Source organism: Lepidochelys kempii, chromosome 1 (assembly GCF_965140285.1).
Source record: "Lepidochelys kempii isolate rLepKem1 chromosome 1, rLepKem1.hap1, whole genome shotgun sequence".
Lineage (NCBI taxonomy): Eukaryota > Metazoa > Chordata > Testudines > Cheloniidae > Lepidochelys > Lepidochelys kempii.
In genome coordinates this window covers 291,297,567-291,311,042 of record NC_136380.1, presented here as the reverse complement: position 1 = coordinate 291,311,042, position 13,476 = coordinate 291,297,567, and the positions used below count along the sequence as shown (strand labels likewise).

Genomic DNA, 13,476 nt, shown 5'->3' with positions numbered 1-13,476 from the left:
TCAATGTAGTTTGCTGCAGATCTTAAAACAGAACTCAAAACACAATGCCACTTCTCAGTTTAAGAAAACAAGTTTTCTCTAATCCCCAAAATAAAACTTTTCATTTGAATAAAGTAGACTTAGAACTATTAACCTATAAATATTTACATTTAATAATTGGGCCACACCATTTGCAGTGCATACACTCAACTTAATCCTTTTTACTTGTTTTTGATTTTTTTAAACTTCTGAATATTTCCTTGTATTCTGAAATATATTCTGATAGAGAATTTCATTTTCTTTCATCATCATCTTCATTATAGTGTGTGAAATCCTTATACCGTTATCTGCTAACCACTTGAAATGTGTATGTGGTGAGCATGAGATTCTTCAATATGTTCAGATGTGTACACACTTCACAGCTTGCATGTGTGCTTCTTTGTGTGTGTGTATCTTCTAGACTAATGCATAGCCTTACTTCAACAGGCAGCTTTGCATATACACAGACTAATGTATTATCTTAATACATATATCTCATGCAATGTATTGTATTTTTCTAATAAAACAAGTTATTTTTATACATTTTGAATGATACAAAAGTAGCATGAAAATTGAGGGGGGAAAAATGAATAATACTTTTTGTATTTTGCCCAGGATTTTTCGGTAAAAAGCGGTTTAGACTGAAAATGAAGAGGCTTATGTATAACAAATGTCACTTGGGTGTGAATAAATCACCCCCCTGAACAACATAAGTTACACCAACCTAAGCGCTGGTGTGGACAGCAATATGTCAGAAGGAGAGCTACTCCCACCGACGTAGCTGCTGCCGCTCGTTGAGGGTAAATTAATTAAGTTGACGGGAGAGCTCTCCCCCATCAGTTAGAGCAGTTGCCTTAGAGAGCTTACAGTGGCGCAGATGCATCGGTGAAGCTGCATTGCAGTAAGCTCCCTAGTGTAACTATAGCCCTAGTGGATTAGTGTTCTCCTGCTCTCTTAAACTTGCAACAAGTATGACATACTTGAGACTTTAAAACATTGTCATCTCTTTTTCTTTACAAGATAATCCAGATTGAAAGGTTTGATTCTTCCACTTGTTTACTTAACATCATTCTGTACAGAGTAGCAGAAGTTATAACTTGACTTAAAGCCAAAACTATGACAGCCTAGACTTAGCCAAATCCCATCCGACCTCTCACACATACTTCCCTCATCCTTGCCACTGAAAATTGTAAAACCAGTTTGATCTTTTACTATCCAGGTGGCAGGGTGCCATGCATCTGCAGACATCTTAAACCCATTATAACCTTGTGGCTGAGGTAAATATGTACTCTGAATGAATTAAACACATCTTTTGTGGTTTAACTCGGTGGTTATGCTGTTAAAAACAACTGTGTAAAAATGGCACCACTTGCTCAGCAGATCAGCTCCCTAGTCAAATATGTACCTCCTTGCTTTAAGGAACGGTGTAAGATTTTACTCCTGGCTGCCCTGTGGAACCAACATACCCTGAGAGAGAAACTTGGATTTAAAAAAAAAACCCCACCAAACAACAACCACCCTGGCTCATTCATCATCAGCCTTTTTTTAACTAAGTTGCACAGGTGGGGCTGCAAATGGAACCTAATGCCATTGGTTAGACCTGTGAAACCTGAGAGCAATTGGCTTATGCAGATGTAACTGAGAGCATAATCGAGGACAGTGGGTTTTCACACATGTAACTGAAGACCCAGTTGGACTGGAATCTAATGGTGCATGTGCCATAACACATCTTGAGTCTCTCAGGGTATGTCTTCAACACCGAATTAGCCTGGGCTCTTGATGTGGATGTTGGTCCTAACCCCTGTTCTGTCCAGACACACAAACTTCTCGCTTGAGTTTAGTGTTGCTTTCAAACCTGGGCTGACTGGCATGGTTGAGGGTGTGGGTTAGAGCCCAGGTTCCACATTGACTTGGGCTTGCAACCCATCCACTTTGAAGTGAGTACACAGGCTAAAACACTCAAATGCTGATAGTCCTCTGTGTTCCCACAGTTCCCCTGTGTGCCCAGAAGGACAGAAAAGTTCTCCCACAATTCACTGGGAAAGAATTACAGGGCAGCTCAACTTAATGCAGCACCAAAAAACTAAGGGATATGCCACCATAACTTCTAGCAACACTCTTAGGTGAGTGCAGGACCAGTGAGGATGCAATAACTCAGGTAGGGCATTGCAGGGTGGCTGCTCATATCCATGCTATCTTTACAGTGAAGACGTACCCTCATATCCTAAGCTAAGGTCTTGAATATGCAGGGAGCCTTGCTGAAATCATTGAGGCTCCATGAAGGAACAGGTGTCTGTCCATTAAGAGTTTTGTGTAGGATTGAAACCTATGTTTGCAGGGCTGGCAGGTTTGTTTAACACCGTTTATCTATATAAACTGAGCAAATTAAACATGTGATATAAGTGTACCCTCTTGATGCCATTTGTACAAAGTTGTTAGTGTATATGGAGAATAGATGGGTCAAGAACTGCATTTTAAGATATCTGCAGTTGCAAGGAAAATACTAGAGTGTATTGGTTTTGAAATGGCATTTAGCCATCAGAGTTCCTGGTATCCACCTTACCGCCATAGTGGAGCCAGCAGCAGGCCAAAATGAAGTTCAATCCTTTTGTGACGTCGGACTGCAGCAAGAACCACAAGAGGCACTTCAATGCACCCTCTCACATTCTCAGGAAGATCATGTCTTCCCCCTTTCCAAGGAGCTAAGGCAGAAATACAATGTCCGCTCTATGCCGATCCAAAAAGATGACGAAGTCCAGGTTATCCGGGGACATTATAAAGGCCAGCAAATCGGCAAGGTAGTCTTTACATGAGTGGTGTAGAGAGTAGCAGGTATTTGAGCATAGATTTACAGTTGTTTTCAGGGAGAGTCTTACCTCTGTATTTCCATGCATTCCACTGGTTACAAAGTATTGCCTTAACTGTGAACTACTTGGCCTTCAGTTAGACTGGGACTTTCACAGGATCCAAATGGAGCTGGGCACCCTTTAGGCTCCTTTTGAGAATTTTTGTGGTTTATATTTTAAAACCACAAAACTATTAAAGCACGCCCCTTACGTTAATGATATTAAATATTTACCACCTTAAGTCCAGATTAATGAAGGTAGGGATGGGGTTTTTTTTTGCTCTGGAAATGAAATGTTTTTACTACCTACCTTTCATACGAAGTGACTCACTGATTTGATGATTTATGCTAATTAGAAACAGACACCTTAAATGCTGATTTAGGAAAAAGTAAAAATAAAATAAAATAACCTCTGAATCTTCAAAAGTCTGTTTATACCACATAAAATGTACAGGAATGATGTTTTTGGGAGGATAACATGCACAAGATTAAGAAATACATATGCCATATAAGAAGGTATCCGATACATCTGTCACTACAGTATCCTTTCAAACAAAATAAAAAATATGGCATACGCTATCAAAAACACGTTTTATACTACTACACATTTTAGTCTCACAAGGTAACATTCTTCCCAAGAACATTTTACCTCATAGAAACATATCCTTTGCTCATAATAAGAGGAGGGGAAAAGGTTGCTATACTTGTGACCTAAAAAAAATGGGTTTTATCATCTTCACATAAGCCATAGGAGTAGATACATGACAGGTACATTTTCTAACAATCATCAGACCACAAAATAAACCTTGCATTTAATCAATTGAGTCTTAAAACCCAGATTACCTTAAACTGATTATTTCATTACAATAGAATCCAACATTCCTTTCCTATTGGGTCTGTTCCTGCTTCCACTGATGGCAATGGGAGCATAACTGGGCCAGTTCTTTAGCTTGCTCTCTGTATGAACCTTGATTCTCCACTGCCCTGAACTTTCCTGGGGCATGTACACATGTATAAAATCAGTGTAGCAGGCTACACTTCTGATGTATAGCATTTTTTGTACCCACTCATCTGCTGTAGGGAGACTTTTTCCTTCAATCATAGAAGGAATGGTACTGTCACAAAAGCTGTGTTAAATCAGGCTGCTGGGCTTTACTCTGCGCACAAATAAGAAGAAACTGACCTATGTTAAGGTGACTTTTCATTCATTGCCACACCTTTATAACTTTCCCTATGGGGAAAAGGTAATTGTTAAAGCTGGTAGTCTGTGCATGATATTGGAGGAGGAAGACGCTAATCCACTTCCTTCTCTGCCTTCTAAGGATGTCTCCCAAAATCTGGGTTGTTGACCCCAAGGAGTCTTTCATATGGGAAGATGAAAGGTGAATTATTCTAATGGACAGAACAAAGTATACTTTTTGAATTTGCAATATGTGGAGTATTTTTGTGTTGAGTATGAAATCAGTAGTACCATATTCACTGAACATTAAGGAAGATGAGAACTGTTTAGAAAAATCAGTTTAACCATCTGCTCGCCTGGTAAGTGTTAATACTGTGCCCTTATTTAGGGTATTTATTTTTAGGGCTCCCATTTCTCTAGTAGATCAAATGTGTCTTGAAATAATATCTGGGTTTTGATTGAGCTGAATGTGGCTTCTATAATAGATAGGTTAAGTCAATTCCATCTCTAACTTTCATAATTCTGTATCTAATTTTAAAATTTAAAATCTTGTAAGGGAGGAATTGCTTTCTTTCTCTTCACAGAACAAGTTAGAGAAGTCTTATAAACCAAGGTGGTACTCAGCCAGTGGTTCTTTACCTTTTCCACAATGGGAACCTCTTCCCATATATCTGAGACTTGGCTCCAATTTAGAAATATTGGAAGGGCAGGATGGTTGTGACCCTTGACACCTGTTTGAGAGCCCTCAGGATTGTGGCCCCCAAGTTGAAAACCTATGCTCTAGACCTCAAGGAGGGAGAGTTCCACAACCACATTTATTTTATTCTCTTAGTCATTCCCTTTCCTAAAAGCCTCACTACACCTTTAACTTCATCTAAGATAAGACCAAAGTGAATGTCTTTGGCTATATACTTCTAAACTTTGAAATTTCATGCACTTTTGGGACACCCTCAGAAACTTATTTTGGGAGACCATTGGTTGCTTGTCTCCTTTTCTAAAACCTTGGCAGAAAAAGTGTTGCATTTCTGTATTCGGGGCTCACTATATGACTTACAGAATCATCCATAAATGTAACAGATGATTTAGTTTAAATAAAATACAATGAGTTTTACTTACTTAGGTCACTTACATGTCCCAACTGCTCATTATAATTTGTTTGGTATTGAATTTGAAGATTCTGTTATTGTTGAGACTTTTAATTGTATGTCGGGCATTTCCTTGTACAAATGCTCTCGTTGGAATGGTGCTAGTCAGCGGAGGATATTATATGTTAGACTTTAATTTGATGTGACCATCTGATAAACGTGCTTAGGTCAGATGATATTCTTTCTCTTTCCTAATGCAGTATTGCTACCACACCATGGGTGTGATTTTAAGTTCTGAGTCTCTTGAAGTCTTACATTAGCTGATGTCACAATTACCAGGCAAACTGCAATTCTGCACCCTCCTGATCTCTTGGAGTGCACCCCCATTAGGTTTCAGGCTTCAAGTCATTACCTGGCTCTGGGTGGAATCGTACTCTCAGGCAGGCCCTTGGGCTGCAGTCCCCTGTGTACTAATCACAAGGGAGGTTGTGCAATTCCTGTCATTGGAGATTTTTAGGAACAGATTCATAGAATCATGGAACATCAGTGTTGGAGGGGACCTCAGGAGGTCATCTAGTCCAACCCCCTGCTCAAAGCAGGACCAATCCCCAACTAAATCATCCCAGCCAGGGCTTTGTCAAGCCTGACCTTAAAAACTTCTAAGGAAGGAGATTCCACCACTTCCCTAGGTAATGCATTCCAGTGCTTCACCACCCTCCTAGTGAAAAATTTTTTCCTAATATCCAACCTAAACCTCCCCCACTGCAACTTGAGACCATTACTCCTCGTTCTGTCATCTGCTACCACTGAGAACAGTCTAGATCCATCCTCTTTAGAACTTCCTTTCAGGTGGTTGAAAGCAGCTATCAAATCCCCCCTCATTCTTTTCTTCCGCAGACTTAAACAATCCCAGTTCCCTCAGCCTCTCCTCATAAGTCATGTGTTCCAGTCCCCTAATCATTTTTGTTGCCCTCCGCTGGACTCTTTCCAATTTTTTCACATCCTTCTTGTAGTGTGCGGCCCAAAACTGGACACAGTTCTCCAGATGAGGCCTCACCAATGTCAAATAGAGGGGAACGATCACGTCCCTCGATCTGCTGGCAATGCCCCTACTTATACATCCCAAAATGCCATTGGCCTTCTTGGCAACAAGGGCACGCTGTTGACTCATATCCAGCTTCTCGTCCACTGTAACCCCTAGGTCCTTTTCTGCAGAACTCTTGCCTAGCCATTCGGTCCCTAACCTGTAGCGGTGCATGGGATTCTTCCGTCCTAAGTGCAGGACTCTGCACTTGTCCTTGTTGAACCTCATCAGATTTCTTTTAGCCCAATCCTCTAATTTGTCTAGGTCCCTCTGTATCCTGTCCCTACCCTCCAGCGTATCTACCTCTCCTCCCAGTTTAGTGACATCTGCAAACTTGCTGAGGGTGCAATCCACGCCATCCTCCAGATCATTAATGAAGATATTGAACAAAACCGGCCCGAGGACTGACCCTTGGGGCACTCCGCTTGATACCGGCTGCCAACTAGACGTGGAGCCATTGATCACTACCTGTTGAGCCTGATGATCTAGCCAGCTTTCTATCCACCGTATAGTCCATTCATCCAGCCCATACGTCTTTAACTTGCTGACAAGAATACTGTGGGGAGACCATGTCAAAAGCTTTGCTAAAGTCAAGGAATAACACATCTACTGCTTTCCCCTCACCACAGAGCCAGTTATACCAACACCTGTCAAGGATGTTCTAGGTATACTTGGTCCTGCCTGAGTGGAGAGGGCTGGACTAAATGACCTCTGAAGCTTCCTTCCAGCCCTACAGTTCTATGTAGGTCCATTCTCTTTTATTCTTTTTCTTCTGGGGGTAATGCTGTTTGGTAACTGTATTAATCAACAGACCTCCTTAAAACAAAAAATATCTTAAAAACAATAAAATAGACTGTCCTCGTATCTGCTTACCAGGGGTCTAATCATCTTCCACATGGGGACCCTCGATGGACTGCTTCCTTGTAGACCCTGTCACAGAACCTTCCTCTGTGTTCCCTTGACATTTCCTCCCCCCCCCCCCCCCCGTTTATAGCCCCTTTTGATCTGCTAACTCACACAACAAGGTTTGCAACTCTTTGGAGACATCCTTGAAGCTAGCAGCTTGACCCATTGTCTTCCAAGTGTGTACTTAGATGTTCTTATCTGGAAAACTATTGTGTTGCTTCCCAGTTTGTTCTTTCCACAGCCCCTATTGAATTCAAGCATTATGGCATCTAATAAACATTCCCCTGTCCCTCTATCAATATAAATTATAACAGTCTCAACAAGTAGGTTACGTATCAAGGTTCTTAGATGCTTACATAGTACACTCCTACAGTATTCATAACCTGTATGCTCCTACAGTATTCATAATCTGTCATGGCTGATATCATCCATCTTGTGGATCATGGGCTGGTGTATTTGAAACCTTCCTCCAGAGGCATAATATAACCCTATGGTGGAACTTTTAATAATATTGCTTTTCAACAGTGTGTCAACATATGAAATGTGTTCTTATGGTTAAAAGTATCACACATTTTTTCAAACTACCTCCAAAAACAAAGACTGATCCATCTTGCAACCTTTGAGATTCCCTAAAGGGCTACCTCGGAAAGCAAACTGTTTCTGTCATCGCCAGCAAAAAGACATAAGTAACCACTAAAATAAACCATTTAGAACAAAAGCTTAAACACTTAGAGCTGACATGTAACATGATAAATTCCCATGAAACTTAATGGAAATGAGATAAGAATTTAATGAGGCACTCATCCAATTTGGGTTGAACTACTGATGATTCACAAAAACTCCAGTTAACAAGTTGGATAATATAATTGGAAAGGTATTGTCCTAATAACTTCGGAGGAAAAAAAAAAGGAGGGAATCAGTCACATTTATATGGGATTCTAGTGAATTAGGGGGAGAAGTCTGTCGGTCTATATTTATGGCCCTCAGCACAGGGAGAGATATAGGTATAGTCTTGCGGTTAAATGCCTAGATAAGGTCATTGGATATCTGGGTTCTATTTTCAGCTTTCCCAAATATTTGGGGCAAGCCATTTAATCTCTCCCTCTTTCACTTCTGCACTGTAAAGTGGGGATAATAATACTTCCTTTCTTTGTCTTTATTTGAATTGTGAGCTCTTTGGGGCAGGGACTGCCTCTTAGAGTGTGTGTGTGTGTGTGTGTGTGTGTGTATATAGTGCCTAGCACAATGGGACCCCATTTTCAGTTGGGGCCGCTAGGAACTGTTGTGATATAAATAATAGCTCAAAGTATAACTTAAGATCAGAATGCTGATATAATCTAATCGGTACTTAAATCAGTCATTGAACCATACACATCTCCCAGTTAATCTTTCTTTCCATCTCCTTTTTTTATCTTGAGCCAAATAAAATGAATTCAGAGTATTCAGTTTCCTCCAGGTAATTAAGAGTATTACTTTGTTTAATGCCAAAGAATGAGAAATATAGCAGAAAAGAGAACCCATCATATCCGACCCATCACCCACAAAACCTGCTTTCAAGGTGAGGAGTTTTTGTTTTTATTTTGTTTTGTTTTGTTGTTGGGGAGGTTTGGACCAGGTGTGGGGGTCATCTACTGAGCCAGAGGAAGAAAAATATGAACAAAAATCCCCTTCTTAAAAATAAGAGTAAGGAAGAAACAGCAGCTGTATCAGTAATAGGTCAATCAAGGGTTCCATGAAGGATGCAATCTGGAGTTGACCTGGAGTATCAGCAATAGGATGAACTGTTGGTAGAATTAACAGAAAATTACTATCCAATACAAAATGCTTTAGAAACTTCCAAGGGGAGAGAACTCAAGCTTCTATTTTAATTTTTTGTGATTGCTGCAAAAGCTCCTACATTGTTAACTGTCTTGGCTCCATCAGGAAGTCCCAACACTCTTAATTTGTAATTAATAGATGCACTTCTGTTTTTCTATATAGTCTGGCATTATCCTTTAATGAGAGTTCTATTAAGGGCTGCAGTACTCTCTGATTTTACTTTAAACCCCTTAAATTGTATAAGGCAATTGCTATGCAATGTCATCTGTTATCCTATGATGTTAAATAAGGGCTATTTGAGTCCATTTGCTGTTCCAAGCTTTGTCTTCTGATTTTTATCCATACCTATCTCAAAGACTGTTGCTTATTCAACCTCAGTACTTGAGTCTGCAGCGACAGTATTAGGGTTGTTATCTTGGTGAATACGTTTTTTCCAGCTACTGGCAACCTATGGTGGTTGTTTTTACCAGAGAAACCTGTTTTTGTAAGAGCACAAACATCAGGCACAACCGATGTATTCTTATTCACAAGTGTTTTTTTAAAATTACATTTTTTAACTTAATTTTTTGTCAGTTGTTGTCGTTTTTTTTATATATATCTCTAATCTTGAACCCTATTTTATCCTTACTAAACTTTTTTGACAGGAAGTTTAATATTGACTGTCACAAGCAGAATCTGGTTCTTAAAGCTAAGTAACAAAGTTCTGTATTAAAGCTTGGAAGATGACAGTTGGGCTCATCAGAAGGGTTGCTGAAGGTGGTATCTAACTGTACAGGTGTTTTTTAAACTAACTTTTTGGTTAGTTTAAATCTGAACTTCTCTTGTAACAACTGGGCCCTGTATATTAGCTTAATTAAAGCAGGGGCATTGCTTTTAGACAGATACTTTCTCCAAAAGACAGAAAGGTCTCAGGACTTGGAACAGCATTATACATTTTTTAATCTGTGGATCTCGAAGTATTCAACAGACACTTATAAAACTCACAACATCCCTGTGAGATCATTATTATACTGTACTTATTTAACAGAGGGGTAAACTAAGGAATAGAACGATTTAAGTGACTTACCCAAGATCAAAGCAAGTCAATAGCCTTACATTTCTTATTCCACATGTATAGGGGACTTAAATACATAGGTGAAGAATGATGTTTAAAGGGGCCGGATCCTGCTCCTACTGAAGTCAGTGAAAAAACTTGATTTCAGTGGTGCAGGTGAATAATACCTGCCTGTGTGCTCTCTTTCATAGACCTTAGAGCATCATGCATAATAAAAGCTATTATCTAAACTTAAAAATAACATAACTAAAACAAAAGCATCAGTTTCTGACCTCTGTCTCCCAGCTCTCTCCCTTTATTGCTTAGCTTTCCTCCCCATGTAATACTAACCTGTCCTTTCAGCTAAGAAGGAATCATGTTCTCCACTCAGTGGTCAAATTTTCCAAATGAGCTTCATACAAACATATTCCATACATGGGAGGGAAAAGCAGACTTACATCTTTTCCTCTATTTGGAATCTAATGTTTTTTTTAAAATCTTAAATGGGAGAAAAATCATGTTTTGGAAAATTTTGGTGTAGTTAATTTAATTTGGTATAGTATTAGGACACTAGCCCACATCTTGTGTAGCTGCAAGCCCCCTTCCGGAGCCTGGCAGCTGCGACACAACGCCATCCAAGATCGCCTGGTCAGAGCCCTCCAGCCACCTTTGGGGAAGATTGCCGTGAACTCAGCCATCTCCGGAACAGACAGCCAACTGCGACCGGACAACGAGAACCAGAAGAAGATCATCATGGTGGATTCACAGTGCCCTTTGAAAACAGGCCTCCGCCAGCTTTCCATGATGCCCGCTCTCGAAAGCTGGAGAAACACGCCCCTCTGGCCAACACCCTGAGAGCTAGGGGCTATGAGGTCCAAACTTGTGTGCTGATTGTCAAGCCTTGAGTGCATAGGACCCCAGTAACGAGCGAATGTGGAGTTACCGAGAGAGAGAATGTGTAAGCTCACTGATGCGACAACTCATGGTGTTGGAGATGGTCGAGGGACATCTACATAGAACACCAGACATCGGCAATATCAGAGGAATGAGCTGGAGTACCGATGAGAAGTGCAGTCAGGAAAGTAACTCTAATACTTTCCTGATGGACTGTTTTTTCTCTAACATGGACAATCTATCCTAAATTCTCAATTACTGAGGGACAATAGTCACTCATTGATTATTTTGCTTTCCGCCATTAACTCTCTGTATAACATTTTTCATGAGTAATGTACCCAAATGCATGGATGCTAAATATCTAAAATGTATTCTTAAATTCATTCACCTGAATTTGGGTGATTATGCACTATATGTATCTTATGACTTTAAAAACAAACTTTGTATTTGTGGATAATCTAAGCACTATACCCAGATGTACAGATACTCTTTTCTCAACCTATGTATTATATAATATTTTTAACATTAGTTTTAATTTGTGGAATACCTTTTTATACATGGGCAAAATTTGCAATACTCTTGAAATGAGCCATTTCAAATGTGGGGAGAAGACAGATTTACACTGAACCCTTAACAGTGCTTTAGAAAAAGCCCTGCTAGTGTCCACTTTCATGTTTCTCCTGCAAATGCAACACTGATCATGGATCTGTAGAAATGCATCTGTATGCATGAAAATCCTGTGAGATCTACATGATCTGTCGAAGGGTGACCAAATCGTAACATGTAGAAAGGTCCCCTCCTGCCAAAGACAAACTTTCTAGGAAAACACATTGTTGCCTCAATTATTCTTGGTTTTTTTGTTTCTTTGTTTTTTTTTTCCTGTACGCCATTTATTTAAATAATTATAATGGTGCCTGGGGCAGTTGGACATTTGGCCTTTTTTTGTTGTATTTATATCACAATTTGGAGCCTGATCCTGTGGGAAGAAGAGCATTTTCTGTGAAGCCCTGAGTACCCTTATCTCGCATTAAGTTCAGGAGCAGTTGTGTGTGTACAGTGCCATGTGGGTCAGGCCTTTACTAGATCCTGATCCTTGAGAGACTTATGTACATGCTTAACTTTCAGCACTAGAGTAGTCGCATTGAAGTCAAGTGCTTAAAGTTAAGTATATGCATATGTCTATGCAGGATCAGAATTTTAGTGTCCTTTTGTCAGGGTTGACAAGATCTCTGCTATACCCCAGCCTTTACACAGTCTCCTTCAGTGTGTCAGGTTCCCAAAGAGTCACACTTTTCCACAAGGGTAGGACATGCAGCCTCAAAACCTCCAACACTGAACCTCCCAGCTCCAGAACTCCTGATTCTCACCATGAGCTCTTAACTGCGAGTCTGACTGACGAGTACTCCTGTTCTGAGATTTTACTGGGTCAGGGATAAATGGTCTTAATAAGCATTTTCAGTGATACCAGGCAGCCTTTTCAAAATAGAGTAAGGTTTATTAGGCAACTGGAATACAATGTCAGGAAGTCCTTGGGTTAGCACAGAGAAGCAGAGGTTAAGATGGTGTTCAGATTGGCCAAAGCTAGGGCTCCACCAAGCCAAACTACTGTAGGAGCCATCTTGGCTCTTTTTCTTTGTGTCTCAGTCCTGGATGAGACCCTAGTTCTTATCATAGGTTCCTGTCAGTGTCCTCCAGCTGCAAAACCATGCTGAGTTCACATGTTCCACCTGTGTGAGCCTCCTGTCAATCGTTCAGTCATTGCGGTTTCTGTTGTCTTTCCAGGATCCTCCTTTGATATGTGTTGATTCCAGCAAGTCCTTGGTGGTTCATTCATATCACCCCGGACAGCTCTGTGACACAAACACCTCATACCTACTGTTTTGTCCCAGAAGGATTTTAATCTTTTTGCATCGATTAGATAGCAAAACCAAGCCAAATGGGTGAACTACCATGCATATCATTCATAAAAATATTACAGATAATTTTCACTTTTGTCATACCTTGATTCCGTTACATAACCGTAACACTATTTAATTATGCTTGTGAAATCCACAGTGTAAGAGATGTGTGGGTTAAGTGCTTTAGATTTTTAAAGACACTCATGTTCTGAAAATGAGAAATAGGTGTTCAGATTTAGCGAATCTGCCTTGCTTCTGAATTTGATTTCATGACTACTTTCCTGGGTTCTTGAGTACTTACTGTGATAGTAAACGAGCTTTTGAATGTATCTAACATAACTAGACTTAGATTTTAATAAATATTTTAAAAGCAAACCTTAAATGTACAAAGCTATTCTTGTCACCATTCCTATTTGCCTATTTTCCAATTAAGCTCCCATTTATCTTTCAGAAATTCTCCCTTCAAATTTTTTTCTTTCCAGTAAAAGGAACACACTTTTTTACATTCTTCTCTCCCATCCGCCCCCATTTCTCCATCCCAACTTATATTCTTCCTCATTTTTTTCCCTTCATCAAACAATACTGATCTCTCTGGAGATCCTGTTGTTCGTCATCCTGTTGTTTTCACCAGTGCTCTTGTCTTTGCTACACAGCTGCTTATCTTTTTATTTTACTTGCTTAAAAAATGTGAGCAACACTGCTGTGAGGTTAGCTG

General features: G+C 40.0%; 1 protein-coding gene across 7 annotated transcripts in view; it reads left to right on the top strand.

The window, feature by feature from the left end:
• The window catches only part of SRGAP1 (SLIT-ROBO Rho GTPase activating protein 1), a 233,448-nt gene that overhangs the window by 54,031 nt on the left and 165,941 nt on the right, over nucleotides 1-13,476 (top strand). The window lies entirely within an intron of this gene.